The following is an 18,199-nucleotide window of genomic DNA, read 5'->3' on the forward strand; positions in this document are numbered from 1 at the left end:
ATATATGTATATATATATATATATATATATATATATATATATATATTTTACTTTTTAAATTTAATAATAATTATACTAATTTAATAACATTTTTTTTTTACATTTGCTTTCAGACTACTAATGGTACAAGTTTTGTTTTTTGATTTAGATTCTGTATCTCAATGATATCCTAGCCTATCGATACGATATCCTGTTAATTGTATTTTTATATATTGCATAAATATATATGCAAACACTCACACACATAAATTTTAAAGAAAATATTTATATTTTTATATATATATCTATAAATTGTATATGTTAAGCTTTTTTATATTTATCATTGTATATTACTGTTTGTATTAAAAATTGATTTTGGAAATATTGCTAGGGCAGAGTTCAACTTACAATTTAGTTTTATTTGCCAATTCAATATATATTATAGCCACGTTTAATTACGTTTAATAATATTTTGCGATATTTTATACAGCGCATTTAAGCGTTGATTCAACGTTATATTTCTACCTCCACTCGACGTCTTTGAGTCACGTTAAATTGACGTTTTACTAACAACGTTACAAATCCTTGCAAAATAGACTGCTTTAACAGCGTTTATGGAACGCTTTTTAAGTAACGCTTTTCAACGCTAAGTTGCGACGTTTATTCAACGCTTTTTATGTAACGCTTTTTCAACGTTTAGTTGCGACGCTTTTGTAACGTCATTTAGTAACGTTTTTTCAACGTTACGCAATAACGTTTAATCAACGTCTATTAAACAACGTTACATATCTTTGCAAAATCGATTACTTTGTCAACGTTTCCGCAACATCTTTTGCGACCGGTTTTCAACGTTGATTCAACGTTGTCATGTTTGCTGGGATATTTATCGAAACAGTGTTAACTTAATTATTTCTCCTTACTTTTATTTGTTCCCAATGCTTTTATTAACTGCTCGTCTCTGCCTGTTTGTCTGTAAACATCAAATCTTGCAATCAATTTTTGAGTTACTCCCTGATGAAAAGAATAGATTTTCTTCAAATTTTGCTATATATTCTTGCATGATGACGGTATAATATTCAATAATTAGTTTTGCAATAACAAATTGCAATTAAAATAATTTTAATTAAGTTTAATTTTTATATGGAAAGAAAAATGATAATTTTTAAAATAAGTACATTATTTGTTTCCAACATATACGTGCGTTTAGCTTATTTGGATAAGACCTTGGTTGACGGAATGTGGTTCGAAACCCGCCTCTTTCCGAACTTTTTTTGTTTTTTTACACACGCATACAGCCGCATGTTAATAAAATAAAATAGTAATATCAGAAAAAACTGATTGCAAAATTTTTGTTTTAATAACATATAACATTGGGTTTTAGAAATTTATTTTTAATTTTACTTGTTTTTAATAAGATTAAAGCATTAAATAATTATTTTTCAGTTAGCTTATTATTGTTAAATAAGGAATTGTTTACGGTTAGGCATGATTCAAAGCTAGTTTTACATTTTTTTACTTCTGGTGCAAAACCTGTATTAAAAATGCATTATTTAATGAAATAATGCATTGTTTAAATAAGTTAACAAGAATCATATTTTTCATAAATTCTTACAGTTGAGAATTTTTTGTATAAGCTTTACTTTTTTAAAAAAATTTTGTGATTTATTTAAAATTATACTTTTTTTTTTTTCAAGAAATTTAATTTTTGAAACAGGAACTATACCATTAATAAGTTATTTTCTTTTTTAATTTTTGTTTTAGGTGCCTGAAGAAGACCAAACAGTCTTGTTACAGGGCACCGCGGAATTTAACTCTCCTCCTTCCTAAGCATTTAACTCTCCTCCTTCCTAAATGGCGCGAAAATAGAGCTCCGCTTCGAACCCTGGATCTTTTGCATCTAAAACTAGCGCTCTAACTACTGCGCCACGCTCGCTCTCCGTAATAAAGTGACAACAAACTTATCGAGTCTAATATATAATATTGTTCGATACCTTTAACAATGATATCCAAAGAGGTATCTTAAAAATAAATATATCTGTCCATTTCCCAATTTTCTACGTAATTAAGTGAATCTCTGAAATTAAAGTAAAGCTAAACAGTAAATAAGTTATAATTAATAAATAAATAATCACCACATTAATGTTGAACTATTGAAGAACAGTTTAAGAACAAATGAAGAACAATTATCTGAACAAGAAGAACATGGGCTTTAGCAACAACGCAATCATAATTTACAAAAACATATTTTAAAAATCTTATTTTATTTATACGCTAATTTTCTAGTTCGTGAGAAGACAATGAGTTCAAAAAACATTTTCACAGGATTACCAAGCATTTAAAAAATTATCAAAAATAATAAAAAGAAACTGTAAATACAATTTTAAAAAAAGAAATCACTCGCAAAAGAACAACTTTACAAAGTCTACAAATATTTAAAAAGTTTGAAAATAGTTTAAAAAATTAGCCAAAACTACTTCTTAAATCTAAAAATTACTCCGGTTTGGGTAATAAAATAATAATAACTAAAAAAAAGATTTTCACTAAATCTTTATATTAAACATAATAATTTTCGATTTATTTTTTTTTTATTTTAAATTAATTTTCAAATTTTTTTGTGTGTGCATATTACCACATAAATAATGCATTTTATAAATTAACAACCAAGAAAAGAAAAATGTTTGGATAATTTTTTTTGTGTGTCCGTAAAGATTGATTGATTAGACCATGTTACAACAGAGGTAGCAAGTTTTTTATTTTATATAAATTTTCTGCAACAAATTGACTTTTTGTAAGTGAAATAATATTCTGGCTACCTCTGTAGTAACATTTAATAAAATCAATTCGAGTGGATTTTATGAAAAACCAGTTGAATGACAGTTTTGTCAAGTATGAAAAACAAAACTAGATTGCGAGTGGTACATTCGTTCCTAGTCTTAACTTATAAGTTATAACTTTTAAGTTTGATTCTAAGCGTGGTATGAAAATTGTTTAAAAATGGATACTTCAAAGTAGAAGAGTTCAGCTATCTTTTCATTGAAAAATACGTTGCTGTTCTCACATTAAATTATTATCGAAGGAGTGTTGAGATTTTTTTAAAAACCACTCTCCATTATTTTTATACCTATCTTCTATTTACCTGCCAGGGGCTAGGGGAGGTTTAAAACTTAAACTTTTCGAAATAATAATATTCTTTTGTTATTAATATGACAATATGTGACAATATGTGACTTCTATTTTGTCTAATAATCAACTTTAAAAATGTTATATTATTTACAATAATTAAACAGTTAAAAACATTATGCAAAATAATATATGGAATACCAGTGAAGAAAGAAAAAAATAGTTGGAGGAAGTAAATGTTAAAGTATTATCATATTTCAAAATAAAATGTTATTCTTAGAAGTAAGTTATTATCTAAATTATGATATTAAAATAAATATATAAATATATTTTAAGTTTTCTAATTTATTCACAATATGTTACATTTTAATTATAGCATTTAATTTGTATATCATATCATATATTAAATGTTATAATAAAATGGATTTTAAGTTTTTAGACAGTTTTTCCCCTATTATTGATAAAAAAATTTTAGAAAAAAATTTCATTTCAGATATTTTTTAAAATATAAATCTCACTAGAAAAATATTAGTGTTTGACTTTATTCCAATTTTTTATTAAAAAAGTGCTTTTTAGTGGTGTACCACCCCTCCCAGCAGGCACAATAAGTAAAAAAGACGTATTATTTCTATCTTAAACATGTCTTGTCAAAGCGCAGATGCGAAAAAAAACATATTCTAAACGTCTTTTAAATTTTAAATTTTAAAAGTCGGTATATTATGTCATCTTTACATGACGTATAAAATACGTTTTATTCTCAGCTGAGCTAGACAAGACTTTTTTTAGATTAGAAGAACATGTTTTTATTTAGCCATTCTAAAGACTTGTAAACTTTATTCAAAATTATTTTAAAATACTTTCGTAATTAAGAGGTTTAGTAGACGCCATTTTTTTAACTTCGAATTAATCTACTTCGTAAAGTGACTGTTTGTCTAATATAATATATAGTAGTAATTAACATAGGAAAATCTAATGAAAACCTGGCAATTTTTAAGCTAAAAACTGGGTTCATGAAATATACTAATTTTCTATCATAAAAATCTATTTTTTACTAATAAATAACATAATAGCATAATTAGGTACTTTATAAAGTTATAATTATGTTGTTTTTTTTATAGCTATCTTATTGCATCGTTAATGACGCATCTAACTAATATTAATTGAAACATTGCAGCTATTACAACAACGAAAATCGACACTATATTTTAATGGCTTGTTTTAATGAATGTTAATTTTGTATAAAAAATCGCATTATTTTTAGAAATTGTTGAACTTTTGAATTGCAAAGTCTTGGTAAAATTAGTGTTAACAAAGTAAAGTTAAAACTTTGACAAGTGACAAGAGTACTTTTAAAAGAATTCAAACAAAGATTTTAAAAAATTAGGAAAAAGATCTATAATCTTTATGCACAAATAAGTACTAAGTTTCCAGTATTTTTATTTTTATTTCGTAAAGTGTCTTTGTAACAAAAAAATAGTAAGAAAAATATCGAATCACGATCATAATATCATGAACTTGATTTGTAATATGCCTTATGTGCAACATGATGTAACTATTTTTTGCTTTAATTACTTGTTCACAAATAATAAACAACTGGATTATATATATATATATATATATATATATATATATATATATATATATATATATATATATATATATATATATATATATATATATATATATATATCAAGGATGCGGAGTCCCAAAAGGGTTTCGGCTTTATAACTCTATTTTGATCTGCTATAAGAAAAAAAATTCATGAGATTTAATGACTTAAAACTTATTGTTTTTAAGCCCGGAGTCCTTGCCGCCATTATACCTAAGGACTCCGGGTTCAAAAAATGATTGTTCCTCTAACCTAAAAGTCTTAATTGTTTTCCTAATAATAATCCATAAACTTATTTATATTTTTAGAACTCTTGAATACCAAAAACTAAGATTAAGTAATCTTTTTGTGACTTTAAAATCCGTAGTCCTTTTTGGGACTCCGCATCCCTGATATATATAAATATATATATATATATATATATATATATATATATATATATATATATATATATATATATATATATATATATATATATATATACACACCCACATGTGTATATATAGATTCTAGAATAAAGAAAACAGCTCTTATTTCAAAATTTGTTTTAGCTTTGAATTTAAGGTCAGCATCTTATGTTGATTGTGATTTAATATATTTTTTTATAGTTATAAGTAAATTAAATAAAAATACAAGGCTTATTTTAGGAATTACAGAAGGGTGCAAGGTGAACTAGCTGCTTTTTTAAAAGATGAATTTCAATACCCAGTCACACCTATACTAAGCAGTGATCTTTCTCACACAGAAAATAATTGCTTAATTAACAATGCTGAAAATTTGTTAAGGGAATCTGTATGTCTTGAAGAAGAAGAAATCGAATATGATTCTAACTTTAGTGAATAAAACACATTTTCAGATTTTGATTTTTATTAAAACAATGAAGATAATGTTGATAGAAAACATGATCCAACTTTAAGCCAAGATTTAGCTGTCATTGTAAGTAAGTATAATCTTCCCAGACTTTGTACAAATGAGTTACTAGCCATGCTTAGAAAACAAGGGCATATACTTTCAAAAGATGCAGATGTAGAGGTTATGCTTAAAGTAAGAAATTGTTTAAATTATATTTAAGAAATATAAGATGATTGTAAGAGATTTATCTTGAAAAACAGTGAATATTAATTCAAATTTTTAATTTTAAATGCTATGTTAAAATAAAAATCTTATTTTGTAGGCATTTTGTATTTAATAGGCATTTATTCGTCAAGCTCATCATCATGTGAGGTAGCTCCACTAACTCAACTTCTTCAATCAAATTTTTCTTGTCAATCAAAACCCTCACTAGACTTGTTTAGAATATTTTCTCCTAAATCAGGTACACTGAAATTCTATTTTTATTGAAATTGAATGAGAAATGATATAAATTAATAATTTAATGAACTTAAAAAATGAATAATTTGTTATATAATTATATCAAAGGTTGCATATTCCAAATCAAGGAATTATAAATAAAAGTATTAAATCATAGAAATTTGAAAATCTGGAAAATACTTTATCTAAGCAATGTCTACAATCAGATGCTGAATCGGGTGGGAGTACTCACTTAGAAGTCTCATGTCAACAGCTAGTATGTTTTATATTTTATTGAGTTTATTTGATATCTAAATATATTGTTTTTCAATTTTATTTTTTAAAATTTATTTTAGAATATCAAAAAAAAGGCCTTTAATTATTAATTGAGATTCGAGATGGAATAAATACATTATTAAAAGTTAATAGCAATAAGGAGATTCCAAATGAATTAAATATGATAATGGATGTTGAAACATTGGAAAAAGAAAATAATTCACTAAAGGATATGGATGAAAAGAAGATTTTGGTATTTTATATGATTTTATCATCTATAAATATACTTTTAAATTTTAAATCAATGGCGCACTGATTTAAGTTTGCACACACAAAAATGAGGAGCATTCAGCATTTTTCTATATAAGCTTTTAAATCATGTTGCAGATTTTTCTAGAACTAAAATAAAGATTTGTTTAGTTTTTCTCTGGATCATGAAATTTATATTTAAGTATTTTTTTCTAAATTTACTTGCAGTTGGAAAAGCTAAAAGGTATTAGTAACGATAATTTTGAACAACTTACACGCAACATAATAATAAAGTAAATTTATAACTAATACACTTTTTAAATAATTATATTTTATTCTGGTAACAATTTAAAAACATTTTGATTTTAGTTGTGAATATGATTTAAACATATTTTTTAATAGTTAATTATCTGGTTATATATATATAATTTTTTCATATCATTTCGTTTTTCAGATTATTCAGTGTTTAGCTACGATCAAAGATGAATTTGAAGGGAAAGGACCGTAAAGGTGCTTCAAAAACAAAGATTTTCTTTGACAAATTAGAGTTCAGTAGTGCAATTTACGCTGAGATTAGTTATAATTATCTGTACTAATGGTTTTATATAATATATACATATATCTAATGTATTTTATAATATTAATAAAATTATAGGCGCAAATGGTCAAATGCTGATCAAACATCTATACATATATATATAATTTATTATAATATATATATATATATATATATATATATATATATATATATATATATATATATATATATATATATATATATATATATATATATATATATATATATATATATATATATATATATATATATATATATATATATATATATATATATATATATATATATATATATATATATATATATATATATATATATATATATATATATATATATGTATATATATATATATATATAATTTACTGTATATACTGTTTTATCAGAAGTTTTAAAAATTTATTTGTCGTTTTTTATGGTTTGAATTTGTTAAAAAGACGCAATGTTTAAAAACATTGCTAAACCGCTAAATTTAACAGTTTAATCTTTAAAACGCGTATTTTTAGATCTGCGTTCTATACTAAAGAATAACGCATTTTAGACATCTTATGTAAGTTTTAAAAAATGTTTTCTTACTTGGGATAACTCACGTATTTTCAAGACGCATTATTAACAACTTCTCGATACGTGTTCTCAGATTTGCGTTCAATACTATAAGAAGACGTATTAGGAGCGATTTCAATATGCGTATTTAAAGCGTTTTAAAAAGATATTTTTGTCTGCTGGGCTTAATTCAAAAAATATATTCATTTGCTGTTAAGTTAAGGACAAAGCCATCGATTTCAAATTGAAACCAAAACGATCTGGTCATAAATTTATAACTCTTAAAAAAGCCATTATTATTGTGTTGCCAAATTTTTTCTAGTTAAAACAAGTTTTAAAGCGTTCCAGTTGCTTTGCAGTTAAATTCTATTATTACATTTAAACAATGATATATTATAAACTAGATGTCTAACTTCGAGGCCGAAGAGGCCGTTTTTACCCTTTTTACAAGTAGCGGAATAAATTTGTAAACAAATCTTATTTAACTTTTCTTAAATGAAGTAAGTATATTTTAAATATAAATACTATTTATGCAAAAGTCTTAGGAAGAAATTAAAATACTTTTAAAATATAAATTTATGTTTCCTAAATTCATTTCCGATTAGAAAGAGATAAAGTTTTGAATAGGAAAGTGAAACGACAGACGCTTTTGAAGCATTTTTATAAATTATAATACTTTTTAATAAACATAGGCTCATAAAAAACTTTTACAAGTATTTTATAATTATTAAAGCGTGTTTTTGAATTATCTTTAACTTAATGGGAAGTAATGCTCTAAATTTGCATTTTTAGATTTTATTCCACGCATCGGCTTCAGCTTTTGCTCTTTTTACAAATGACGGATATATATATATATATATATATATATATATATATATATATATATATATATATATATATATATATATATATATATATATATATATATATATATATATGTATATATATATATATATATATCTATATATATATATATATATATATATATATATATATATATATATATATATATATATATATATATATATATATCCGTCATTTGTAAAAAGATATATATATATATCCGTCATTTGTAAAAAGATATATATATATATATATATATATATATATATATATATATATATATATATATATATATATATATATATATATATATATATATACATTAGGGGGTTGATTTTTTTACAACTATACATGGGTATAGTGCCAAAATCTGACATTCTACACGAGATTACCAATTGCAAAAGTTTTACTGACTAAAGTTTCAAAAATGTAAGTAAAAAAATATAACGTAAAAATCGACAAATTAACAGAAAAATAGCAATTTATTTTTACAAAACTTTCTGTTCATTAATATACAAAGATCAATTGTTTGTGCAATTTAAAAGTTGTTGTGCAGAATAAATCTGAAGTTCATCTTGTCAATATCTTTTGCATAAATTTCTTGCATAATTTTTATGGCTCTTTCCGCACAGATATTAGATCTCTGAATTCCTTGTATGCGACTGGGCGACTGGGACCAAAATGTTTTCAAGGTTTTCATGGCTATAGTTGAAGTTATTGCTTGCTCTAAATTGTTAAAATTATGTTCTGAGTATTGCATGTCAGAAAATCATATATCAGGCCAGGCTGATGTAATGAAGTCACAAACCATGCGAAGTTGACTATTATTTGACTCATTTAAAATATATGCCAGAAGAGCATAGATTGCTTTTGAATTCCATCTGGCATTGTTCAATGATGGCAGACTTTTGAATTTTATAGCCGGATAGCTACCATTCACCTTCATGTATCGGTAACTTCGTACCAACTCAAACAAAAAGTTCATATCATCTCTCCATTTATTAGCCTTTACTTTACAAATTTTTTCACCTTGCTTAAAGTTTGATTTTAAATTTTCATAGTTTTTTTGCAGGTTTACAATAAATTTGTAATGTGTTTCTGGTAATGAGCTTTTTCCTTCATCTAAAATTTCATTCATGGAATGCTTCAAATTTGTGTCTAACACATGATGCTGACAACCAATAAATTAAACTGGTTCAAGATTTTTTCTTTCAAATTCTCTTTGAAGTTGGCTTACAACTCCATTCTTACTTCCAGTATTAACACTTGTGGTATCAGATATTATAACTTTAATACTACTCCATAGTTGAAATTTATCTAGCACTTCAGCTACTCGACTTTAAATACTATTAGCTTTACCACCACCCAGTTTCAAAATGGCTAACTTGACCTCCTTTTCTGCATTTTTTAAAATCAAGACTTGATACTCAATTCCGGTAATTCTTTTACCATCAAAATGCAACACCCAATCATCATTTTTTAAATGATTAATCATATGCTTTTCCATTTTTTGAGCTTCTGACATTGTAGCTCTATAAACCCCAGATTTGGATGGTGCTTGCACATTAACACCACATTCAGATAAATTTTTGCAAACTTCTGCTGATCTCTTAATACTTAGTTTTGACTTCTTAACTAAGTTAACAGCAACAGTGGTGTTCTCATATTTTCTCTTTGTTTTTTAGCCTGGCGGATTATAATCAGAATCTTGCTCATCATCTTGTTCATTGTCTCCTTTCGTGTCATCACTGACCTCTACTGTACCTGTTTCAGCTATGATAGTTCTCTTCTTGCCAGCTTTAGATGGATGTACTTTAACAATTTTTGATGTGCAATAACCAGCTTGACCATCAGTTTTTATCTGTAATATATAAAATTCTTTATCTTCATTGCTAAGCCAGTTACCATTCACTTTGGTTATATCAAATAAATAATCCCACTTTTCTTCAAAACATTGTTTGGATTTTTAACAGAATGATATTTCTTAATAAGAATCTCTACTTTTTTTGTTATAGACCTTTCATTAAATTTTGGTAAACTCAGTTTAAGCCATAAATCAGATAATTCTACGCCAACCATTTTACATCTGGAATACACTGACTTCTCTAAATTTGATAAGTAATTATACCGACCAATAACAGAATAAGCCCTTGGCATTTTATTCATAATGCCAAGTGGCTGCAAAACTTTGTGTATGTGAGATCTTTTTGATTTTGATTTCTCAAAGTGGACTAGATTTTTTGTCCAGGCTTTGATATTTTCAGGTTTTTCAGCTATCTCGGAGCTTATTCTGGACATTCTGAAATATAAAGTAAATTGAAATAATTTTAAGTTACATGCAAAATTAAAATGAAATCTTGTAAACACAAAAAATCACCTTGATTGGAACACGTTTATCTTGACTGCTAATGACAATAATTCAATCTTGTGCTTGCAGAAATTGATAACATTGGATGCATTCAAACAATGTATACTCAAACTTATATACTTATATGTTTGTTTATTTGTATCACGCTACACCAATGATATTGTAATTATTATAATTACAATATCTTTGTGCTACACATTAAAAATTGTTAAAAAACATTTACAATTTTTATTTTCATATTACAATTTCATATTTACGGGTGACATTTTTGCAATCAAATGTCTTAAGGTATACATTTTTATAAATAAATGTAAAAATGTCAGCTTTTAAAAATATACCCATTGATTTAAAAAAAAAAAAGTTGAAAAATCAACCCCCTAATATACATATGCTCAAAAACAGAATAATCGGCACTGTTTGTTTGAAATCATTCAATGTATTCGGCTTTTGTATAGACAAGGATTGGCTCTCAGAGGTGATGATGATGATGATCAAGATAGAATTCTTAAATAGATTGTGTGTATAAAGGCTTACAGTGGAAGGCTTACTTACTTACCATCACCATGACTGCTTTTTTATTAATACTGGCTTGTTAAAATCAACAATGTTTACACCAGTGCAGAAATACAAAATGAAATTATCCAAACAATGAGTCTCCAGGTGCTGAGAGAAGTCATGGCTGAGCTCCAGTCTTCTCCTATTCTGACCATTATGATAGATGAAACTACTGATTCATCCAACATGGAGCAAGTTACATGTGTCAATAAGAGTTTTTATGTGTATATACTGTGGATTCCACTGATGCAACAACTTTGGTATTTCCTATTAAGGATGTGATGATACAAATGATCCTTTCGATGAAAAAACTACAAGGACAATGCTATGATGGGGCAAATGTGATGAGTAGGATAAGGAGTGGTGTTGCCAAACAAATCTCAGACATTAAACCAAGAGCAATATACACTCATTGCTACGGTCATGCTTTAAATCTTTCTGTTGGTGACACTGCAAAACAATCCATGATTATGAGAAATGCATTAGAAACCACATATGAAATCATAAAACTTATAAAGTATTCCCCAATGAGGGAGGCAATGTTTAAAAACATTAAAGCAAACTTGTTTGATGCTCCAACTGTTGGAATCAGAATACTATGTCCTACCAGATGGACAGTAAGATTCACTTGCTATTATAATTAGCAACTACGAAGTTTTACAGATGACACTGGAAGAGGCAGTTGATGTAAGCAAGGATACTGAAATTAAGGCAAGAATTCATGGAGTATCAGCTCAAATGTAAACTTTCAATTACTTGTATCATCAAATTGCTCTTATGACTATTGCTACATTAAAATCTCTTCGAAATTATACATCTTTTGATCTTCTGTGGGATAATGTTAATCTTGTGGCATCTAAATTAAATGTTGATGAACCTCAGGTTCCCAGAATCAGGAAAATATCTAAGAGGTTTGATATTGGTAACTCTGATGGTGATTATCATGCAGACCGTAAATCCTTATACCGGCAAAGCTGTTATGAAGTAATAGATGTTATTATAGCTGCCATACAAGAACGCTTTGACCAACCAGGGTATAAAAAATATCAGCAATAGAGAGGTTGGAAGATGATGTAAATGGTGTTTGCTCCTTACATGGTGATGATTTAAACATAGGTCTACTTGAGGCACAACTTGTTACGTTTGGACTACGTTTTCAGCAGGTCCTTAAGGAAAAAAATGAGTCATTGAAAAATGATATAAATATTTTTGATATCAAGGATTACTTCACCTCTCTCTCTCAACAAAGTCTTGTTTGAAGTGAAAAAAGTACTTCAACTTGTTTTAGTAATGCCAGCAACAAATGCAACATCATAAAGATCATTCAGTGTTTTGAGGAAGGTTAAAACATATCTCAGGACAAAAATATTTCCGAAACGGTTAAATCATTTATTAATACTTAATATTCACAAAGAAAGGACAGATACACCTGACCTGAAGGAAACACTTAATGATTTGTGCGTTTGCTATTACAGTTCATTGTTGTAAACAGTTTTTTTAATGTGTTATGAATATAATTAAAATCGCCGGACCACTCTTATAATAAGTGCTACGTCCCTAATATTTGTGTCTATATATATATATATATATATATATATATATATATATATATATATATACATAGATATATATCTATATATATATATATCTAGATATATATATATAATAGCATTGCATTTAAATAATTTAATTGAAAACTGTTTAGTTACTTTTTAAAACATGTTAAAATAAAAAGTTTCTCCCTCAATGGTTGCTGTGATTTTTGTAATAACTTCTTTACGTTTTAATTTGTCTTTTTGATCAAAATTAGCAGTGTTACAAACCATTAAAAACAAAAAATTTCAGCGAAAACAGGCTTTAAAAATCATCGACCTAGTATATCTCGATTTGCCGAATATAAGCTTTTGGTTTATTTCTCACCAGAGGTCTGGTGAGAAATAAGAGAAAGCTTTCTAATGACAGCTCTCTAATCCTCTGCAGAGTATTAAATTAACATCAGCATATTAAATCCTATTGAAATGTTGATGACCAGTTGAAATTATTGTTGTCTAGAATAGACTAATTGAAATTAATTCATTCCAGACTATTAATTCATTCCATAGCTATTAATAAATAAAAAAATAAAAAAATTAGTTTTCATTTCTGTGAGAGTGGTTGTTACAACCAAGGCCATCCCGGACGAGGGGTCTTGGGGTTATTGCCTCCCCCAAGCTGTTATACATGCATTTGAGTTAGCACATTTGTACATTTAGCATTTCAGTTAGCAAATTTTCGAATAATATTTGGCAAATGACAAGTATTATGGACCTTATTTTTGTGTGTGTGTGTGTGTCTCTAGTTGGCAAAAAAAGCATACAAAATTCTCCCATAAGAGACCTATTTAGAATGGTCCTGACAATAAGCACGCTGAATACGAGAAACAAAAAGCAGCAGCACAGCTACAAATACGCCCAACTCCTTTACGGGAAACTTTTATCAGGGCCACTAACCTATTTCCTCCCAACAAAAAAATTAATACTAAAACAAATTAATCAAAAAAAAAAATTTCTGATTTATTTGTTTTAGTATTAGTTTTTGAAAAAAAGCTTTGAAAAGACATTTAAATGCCTTTTAAAAGTATTTTTTGAAAAAAATCTTTCTTTCTAAAAAGTTATAAACCCCAACTTTAAATAAAAACAAAATATTATAAAAAAAAAATAAAGGGACGACCCCTTCTTCTTAGGAAACAAATTCAACATGCACGTTCATCGGGTCTTCACAAATGCATTACATGGTGGATTTCCAACTCTGTTGCTTAAGGAGGTTCCAGCTCTTATACTTGAAAATATTATAGTTTGGCTAGTTGAAGAAGACCCTGTCTTGGATTAAAGACTGACATCCAACTTTATTTCATTTCTTTTACCCCCTTCCTTAATAAAATGAATTTTAGTTGAACCTTCAACCAAGACTTCAGTTGTTTCTTCCTTAAGAAGTTCCTCTTCAGCATCCTACTCTGCTTTATCCTTGTAAAACTTTGCGGAGATTCTAAACTTTGGCAAGTTGTCCTTAAACTAAACTAGCATGAGGACATTTTCGACATCAAGCTTTGTCCTTCTGTAGGTCACAACTGCACCTCCGGATGAGAACAATCGTTCAGAGCTAGCAGACGATGTCTGAAAAGTAAAATGAATTTAAGACTGTGTCAAATTTTTAAACAAATTTAATTAAAATAGACTGGGAAAAACTTTCAAACGACTAAAATTCAAATTTAAATTTGAGTGACGAAAGTTCAAAAATTTGGTTTTACGAATTTTGGAAATCGGCGAGTCCCTACCCCTTCTAAAAAGCTATTTCAAAACAAAGTTTTATTTATAAAAAATAATATCTTCAAAATAGTTTTTGCAATAAGAGGATACTCCGAATGATGTCTTCTCCACCATTGTAGTACATCGACATCGGCTGGAGGAGGATCTGTTAAGTTGAGGTACCTGTTTATTTCCAACTAATGGCTGCTTCAAAAAGTGACCAAGTTGGCTGGCTAGACTGAGAAGATCTCATTTTAGCCGTAAAAACAATAATGACTATAGTCAAAAAATATATATATATAATTTTTTTTTTTTAAACCTAAAAATATTCGAATTTAAAATTTGAATTTCAATTACCCAATCTTAGCTTCAATGCTGTAGTCTTCTTCATCAACTTCCTCAAAAAATCCGTGATTCAAGCCATGTACTACCTCAACTTCATTCTCCTTGATCATCAGCTCAATCATTTCCCTGTAATTTGGACTTTCATTTTCAGCAAGTGTAAGTCCTTTGTAAAATAGATGGAGAATTGCTCCATAAACATAGAGCTTGTTTTTGGTCCCACAAACCGGAAGTCTCTTTTCCAAATTTGACTATAAGGTTTTTTAGAATACTTTGGTCTTCTCGTTGATTGTTGGTTTATTGAGTTGAGAATTTAGATAACCATCGATATTAAACAGTTTTGATACCACATAGCAGATGGTTGGTTTTTTGTCAAAAGAAAATAATAAAGACATTTTTTCAATCTTGGTGAGTGGACCAATAATGGCAACAATCTATATAAAAAATTATTACAATTATTTATAATTATTATTCAACTAATTTATACGAACCAGGCCCCTACCCTTCTTAAAAATGGCTTAAGCAATTTTAAAATTTGGAGGCCCTTGGTGACAAGTGGGTTCTAAATTTTGAGACTGAATTAAAAGGAGAAACATTTTGTCCCCTTTTAATGCAGACCTGGACCAGAAATTCTTCCTTACCCCATTAAATAGGACCTGATATTCAATAACTAAATAATTCAAAAAAAACTGAAAAAAGCAAATTAATTTAAGAAATATTCAGAATTTTCGAGAATAAAATTTTAGCAAGACAGGTTTCAGTCAAATCAAATTTCAGCAAGACAGGTGACCTCACATTATTATTATTATTATTTCATTTATTCAACACCCAATGTAATTTACAAGGTAAAAAAGAAAAATAAGAAAGTTATTTCTCGTGGTTTTCACTTAAGAATTTTTTCTTCCAGAATTTGTTTAAAAATTCCTCTTTGCTCTTTCGCATTCCAGCACTCTATTGCATGTTTCAAAGTTTGTTCAACTTCGGAGGGAATTTCACTTTTAGAAAGTGCTATTTTTATCTTCTTTTTATTTTGAATTAAGTTTTGAAAATTTAGCATCCGAAAACGGCATAGGTCCTGAATATCGCCAACAAACGAATGTTTAAATAAGGGGTGTTTCAGTTGTGAAAAGATAATGTCTGAAGTCGTTTTATTATTAAGAAGACGAAGAAGCAAGTTTAATTTATTTTGTTGAATACTTTTTGAAATTTCCTGGATTTTAAATAGCGAATTTGTTTAGTTCTTACTGTGTTTTGAAACATTTAAAAGTGATTTTAGTGCACTCCTTCCAATTACATCTAGCTTTTTCATCAAATCAGAATTATTTTCACATATCTCCATACCATAAGTTAAGGTAGGACAATAATTTATATATATAAGAAATAAAACTTGGGTGGGCAAACCGGATTCCAGATTGAATAAGAGTTTGAACAACAGCTCTAAAGTTTGAAATTTTTTTATCAACATTTGTATTATTGAGTGAAGCAAAAGTTGAATGTTTAGTATCCCATGTGAATCCCAGATGTCTAAGTTTATTCTGAAGATTTATTTTATTACTAGATATCGTTATCGTATTGGTTTGTATTTGTGCTTTACCTGAAATCAAGAATTCAGTTTTTTCGGCATTTATTTTAATACAATTTAAATTACTGTAAATATTGCATGTTTTTATCAGCTTTTTGAGACCAGAGAGGGTAGAGCTTAAAAGTATGATATCATCCGCATATGCCACCACACCAGTGAACTTACCATATATCGATGTGCCAACAATACCTTGATTTGTAATAGTTTCAAGAAGACTTTCAGTGTAAATATTATATAGGTGAGGTGAAAGAATCGATTTCGAAGAATCGAAGAAAGGAGTTTGATTTACAACCTTGATATGAGACTGTTGCACTACTATTGTTATATAACGAAGAGATAGTGTTAACTATACAGAGTGGTAATTTTTTATCGAAATATAATTTATCAAATAGGATATTCCAGTTGCAGCTATCAAAAGCTTTTTCTACATCTAAAAAGCATAGGTATACAGGTGAATTGTTGCTATTCTAATGTTTATATGTTTCGCTAATTAGAAATTCAGCATGTAGCGTTGAACAGTTAGCATTGAATCCAAATTGTAGGGGGTGAGTATCTCTAATATCCGGACATATAATATAGATTAGGTATTCTAGAACCTTTTTAAAAATTCAGATAAGTGGATAGAATAACTGTTTCTTTTAGAATTCGATCTTTCAAATAAGTCATATATTTAATGTGGAAAAGATTGGAAATCACCGGCTATAATTATATTACCGTTACCTTCGTAACTATTAATTAAACCTTTGACAATATCTAGTTGACTTTTGTATTCTTCCAATGATGAGAGGCTGTTCCGCGATGAGGAGAGGTATATTCCAATAACTATAATATTAAGTTCATTTTTTTCGAAATTTATTGCTAAAATATGGTCATCCTCGTAAAGTACTCTAATATTTTGGAATTGATTTCTTCGTATAAAGAACGCATTTCCGCCAAATGGTCAACCTTTTACATGTTTATTAGACTGATGGAAATAAATGGAGTGTGTTTTATTAAATAAATCTCTTATTATGGAGTATTCAAGTTTAGATATCCAATGTTCACATAAAAACGTTATATCATAAGATTGTATAAGTGACTTTGTAAATTCAATGTTTGACTTAAGTCCCTCACAGTTAAAAGTACATATATCGAAAGTTGTTGAAGGCTTGTTTTTTCCTCTTATGCTGCTTGGATCCATTTTCAATTAAAATTTTTATCCTGACTCCCGTTGGATACCAGATTTTGTTCACTGTTTTTGAAAAAGCGTTTTGTCCTAAAAGGTTTTACAATTATATTATTGTGCCATACCTCAGGGTTGAATATCTTTATTTTTTCCGAACTGTTTAATGTAACTCGAAATGATCTATTATACTCGTTTATTTTGTTTACTATTCTTACCAATTAAAATAAAGTTGTCATCTTTATTCCGTTCAATACTCATTTTCAGTTTTTTGTCATTTATTACGTCAGAAATTTTCTCTGAAGTTCTTGCGGTTGATTGCTTTTGAGCCACAACGTTGGCAAATGTTTTTGAAAAATGTTGTTTTTGTGTATTTTTAATTTCAATATTATTTGGATATAAGGAATCACAATTAATCGAATT

General features: G+C 27.5%; 1 long non-coding RNA gene across 3 annotated transcripts in view; it reads left to right on the forward strand.

Moving 5' to 3' along the window:
* The window catches only part of LOC136089038 (uncharacterized), a 7,780-nt gene extending 7,385 nt beyond the window's left edge, over nucleotides 1-395 (forward strand). The window contains exon 6 of one of the 3 annotated variants that reach the window (XR_010642732.1): nucleotides 149-395. This is a non-coding gene — a long non-coding RNA (uncharacterized LOC136089038). The remainder of the gene's footprint in view (nucleotides 1-148) is intronic. The other 2 variants (XR_010642730.1, XR_010642731.1) reach the window with 2 other exon arrangements.
* Nucleotides 396-18,199: the final 17,804 nt, after the last annotated feature.

The sequence above is a fragment of the Hydra vulgaris genome, chromosome 12 (genome assembly GCF_038396675.1).
Source record: "Hydra vulgaris chromosome 12, alternate assembly HydraT2T_AEP".
In the NCBI taxonomy this organism is placed as follows: domain Eukaryota; kingdom Metazoa; phylum Cnidaria; class Hydrozoa; order Anthoathecata; family Hydridae; genus Hydra; species Hydra vulgaris.